The following is a 4,504-nucleotide window of genomic DNA, read 5'->3' as shown; positions in this document are numbered from 1 at the left end:
TTTTTTTTTTTTTTTTTTTTTTCATATTATTAGCCTCCAACTTAATCCAGGAGGATTAGAAGGAACGATTCTTACGAGCCTCGTATCGGTTGATCGATACAAAAGAAATTAGACGGGGGATATATATATATATGTATTATATTGCAGGAGGAGGGGGGTAATCGCGCGAAGGTGAAGGCGAGGCGGGTGCAATAATGAGGATAAAAGAAATGGGGAATAAAGTTTGAGAAATAACGTTGAGAATCATTTTGCTAATGCAAGAGGTCAAGGATACGTTTCTTACGTGCGGCGCACGGTTCAAATGTTCCGTCGTAAAATTTTTATCGCGTAGGAACACCGCGTGTTCCCTCTTTTCTAATTTAATTTATTTAGCGCTATACGATACGTAAGTGGGAGGGAAGCGTAATTGAAACGGACACGCCGCTTTATTTGTCCATTTTCCACGATCTATTTTCCTCCTCGGTCTAATATCGCGTGTAATATTTCACGAATACAGATCATTCCGTGCCGATTGAAAAGAGCGAGTAAAATTTTCTTCTCTTCTCTTTTGGAAGGAAAGGAGAAACTTAAGAAGAAAAAAAACACACGCACGACGAATTCTAATGGGGAATCTATCGAATAACAAATTTAAGACGACGCAATTTCGCGGATCTTTTTCTATTTCTGCGATTGGATGGAAAAAGGAAAAAAAAAAGGAAAAACTCGTTCGATTCGTCTTCAAATATAAAGATCACACGCCTTTCTTCCTTAATGCGTCGGGGGAGCACTCGCGAAGCGAAATCATACGTCTTTCTTGAAAAAGACGAATGGTTTGACGCGAACTCGGGGACTCGGCGAAGATAAATAAGGGGAAAAGAAGGGAGAAGGAGGAGGAGGAGGAGGAAGTGAAGAATCGGTCTCGACTCATATCCTGTGAAACCTGTCCAAAGAGTTAACCTAAAAATTCGAGGAGCCTAACGAAAGGGGGGGGTTGCGCAACTACACGTCGACGATTCTCATTGTCGTCAATTGCCTTTCACCCCTGGATGCCCCTGGATGCGCCTCTTTTCTTGACAGAGACGGATGATGATCCTTTCACCAACGATGATGCCTCACACCCCTCGCCCCCCCCAAGCAAACGGATATGGTTGCGTGAAATTAACCAGTTCGACCCAGTTCTCAGAGAATTTTTCACTCGTCTCGCGATGAAAAAGTAGAAGAATCGAAATCTAAATCATCCCCGAATCCCTATCATCCCCCAAGAAAATCTATGCGTGCAAATCGTCCAATTTAAGTAAACGTCACAGAATCTGCGTTATATATTAGCTATCTGTAATCGAGTCGCAAATATCGTACGACTCGTTTCCACCACGACTCATTACATTCGTTCGTGCACTCGATTTCCCCTCTTCCCCCAAACCAGCTATTTTCTCTGTATATATGCATACACATATATATATGAAAATATTCTCTGATGAAAATTCTTCAAGACTGAGTAAGCATCCGCCTAGATGACCCAGCTTTCGCGATTCAAAGATTTCAAGCTTTCCGAAATTCTTCGCCAAGTCGTCCGTGAATTTCGGATTCTTTAACCCTCCCGAAAGGAGGTCTCGAAGAGGAGGTTGCTACGCCCCGGCGCAGCAAAGGAAACCAAGCTTCTTTGGCGGTTTTCGATACGAGAATGAATTCGGCTTAAATGGAATAAAATTAGGAAAAGCCATTGAAAAACTTTTCAATTTCATATTCCACGAACACGGCCTCCTCGTTCGTGATTCTCCGTACTTGGATCGCGCGCGCAAAGATTTCTCTGTTCCGCCATAAGGTGGATAATAATTTATCTTCGCCTCGATTCGGAACGTATGGGCTTAAAGGGGGGAAGGTCGCAAGTATGCGAGGAGAATTTCTCGGGATTGAAGTTCGGTTACGCGTAAGGAAGCGTGCCAAATGGCGTGGAGAACGCGAGCGAGAAAGTTTGGCACGCCTTTGACAGCGCGCGTCAATACGAATTTCTAATACTTCTATTTCCACGTATTTCCACGACAAAGAATATTCTTCTTTCGTGAAAGTTTTGAGGAAGTTGTTACCGTGGATATTGAACGAAAGAATAATTCTTATTGCTCGACTAATTTTTCTAATTTTTTTTTTCTTCTCCATAAGATACAGATTAAATCTAAGTAATAATAAATTTTTTTTTTTAACAGTGAATCTATCCAAAGTAGATTTTCTGTAAAGTATTATCTCTTTTCTTCACATTTTCAACGAAAACATTACTATATTGTTGATCGGAACATGTTGCAATTCCAATTGTTAACTTTCAAAACAACCGATCCATGTACAAACAACAGACTATATACAAACTATATACATCTAGAAATACAGCAGTACATCTTTTTTTATTGGAAACGCATCTCTTCGAGTCGATCATTTTTATTTTAACACGAAAATGAAAATTTTCGAGATGAAACGAAGGAAGAAAGTTGGAAGGAAGATGGAGGGAGTCCCTAGATAGAGGGATTTTCCGTTGGGGGTCAAAAGTGTCCGAGGAAGATAAAGGTCAGGATGAAGGGTGAAACCCTGACCTCGCGTAGGGTTGACATTTTGCCTCGAAACCTTACCGCATAGTATGGCTTCGCGCATACCTCTCTCTAACGACTCGAACTTGGCGAATCCTCCACGGGAATAGCATTCGAATCCATCGTTTCTCGTCGACATTGAATACCCAATGTCGAATAAATCGTGTATTCGATCTTTTCTCTTCGATCTAATCCTCATACTCGTTTTGAAAAGGACGGTCGGGGAGGAAAACTCTGTGAATATTTCGTACATTGCACGCATATCTTGGTACGAAAATGGCGTCAGGATCTATTGTTTTTCATAAATAATCGAAATCTTTGTAAATAAATATTTCGTGTTTCATATTACGTACATATTCCAATTGTTCAACAATTTATAAGTTTTATCAATTTTAATAATTTCTCGAATAATATGCGTTGTACGAATATATATATATATATATATATTCATCGTGACTAAAGACATTACAGTTGAAGTAAAATATATATATTATAATTCGATGCCATAATTCTTTTATATTACTTTATTCAATGTCATATATAACGTAATATAATAAGTATATTGCAGATTTTCGTGCAAATATATATATATATATATGTTTCACGTTATACGTATATTCCGCATAATTATATAAATTACGATACGTTATTACGCATATCTTTCTTCTCGCGTTTAATACACGTTTAATATTTATAAAGTTAATATCACGTCCCTACACGTTCTTTTTAGAGATTAAAAATATTTCCAATTCTAGCTCCTGCTAAAAACTTTTCTCCTTTTTTTTTTTTTTTTTTTTCTCTCCTCCCCCCATTACGGTGGCAAACGAACGATATATTCGACACGAAGAACTTAAGGCAATTAAGAGACACGGCTTAAGATGGAGGAAACGCGAGCGGTATATTACATCGATATAACCAATCCCTTAACTACATCCGGAATATTCGAGCGGCAATCTGCTTCGAATCCCACTAACTACCCCTTGCAGCTGTAATTACTGCAAACTTATTAACAGGCTGAAGCCAAGGGAAGACGCGGCCGAAAAGAACCGGTTAATTGATCACGGATTATCCCCTTTTCTTCCCTGTTAATAATCCCTCGAAATGGATGTTGAACGATTCCAAAGAAGGATCGAACGAAATTCGTACGTGATTTGATATTTCAAAATCGACCGATTCTGATCTAATCGATGAGTTAGATAACTCTCGAATATCGGTTTACGGTTTCATATCAAGAGGGGGTAAAAATTTGATTTCGAGCGAAAATAAAACTGCCAATCAGTTTTGCAAGTTTTCAATTTTTAAAATGGAGGGAAACTCGAGGAATTCGAGAAAATCGATTTTGAAATAATAAGAGCAATACCAGTTCTTTTTTGCCAGTCAATTTCGACGAGCTGTTTTAAAAATTTGAATCAATGTGCGGTTAAGGAAAATTGATTGGAAAATTCTCTAAAATCTTCGCGGATATCATCGCATATCAACTTGAAATTTAATCGCGTATTTGGCGAACGCGAGATTGATTACAAAGCAACCAGAGGAGTCTCTGTGATAATTAAACCTCAATTGATAAACGTTATTATCCTTGAAATTTTGGATAGGACGTTAATGATAATTGTACACCGTCGTCGAGGCGTCGAAATTCAAACTCGAATTTCGATTCCCGTTTTCACGGTTTATCCACGTCGTTCCTCCTCCTCTACCCCAATTTATTCGAACAGAGGAGGAGGGGGAAAAAATAATTCGACCAATTTTAAAAGTTGCTACCTTTTTTTTTTCCTCCCCTCCCTCCGCCAATAATATCTCGCCACTGGAATTAATAAATTTCCTTCGAAGAGGCCGCCCGTTCGATGCGATCTATTTTTATGTTTCACAGTTTATTCTCGCCTCTCCGCGAGACGATCGATCGATCCCACGTTAACGATTATACTCACCGGCCTTTAACCCCCTTTTCTCGA

At 39.0% G+C, this 4,504-nt stretch overlaps 1 protein-coding gene across 5 annotated transcripts in view; it reads right to left on the bottom strand.

Moving 5' to 3' along the window:
* Positions 1-4,504, bottom strand: part of LOC102671618 (endothelin-converting enzyme 1-like) — a 69,270-nt gene that overhangs the window by 60,985 nt on the left and 3,781 nt on the right. The gene's annotated exons all lie outside the window — the stretch shown is intronic.

This window comes from Apis dorsata, unplaced genomic scaffold (genome assembly GCF_000469605.1).
Source record: "Apis dorsata unplaced genomic scaffold, Apis dorsata 1.3 scaffold_265, whole genome shotgun sequence".
Lineage (NCBI taxonomy): Eukaryota > Metazoa > Arthropoda > Insecta > Hymenoptera > Apidae > Apis > Apis dorsata.
This window is presented reverse-complemented; position numbering and strand designations above follow the sequence as displayed.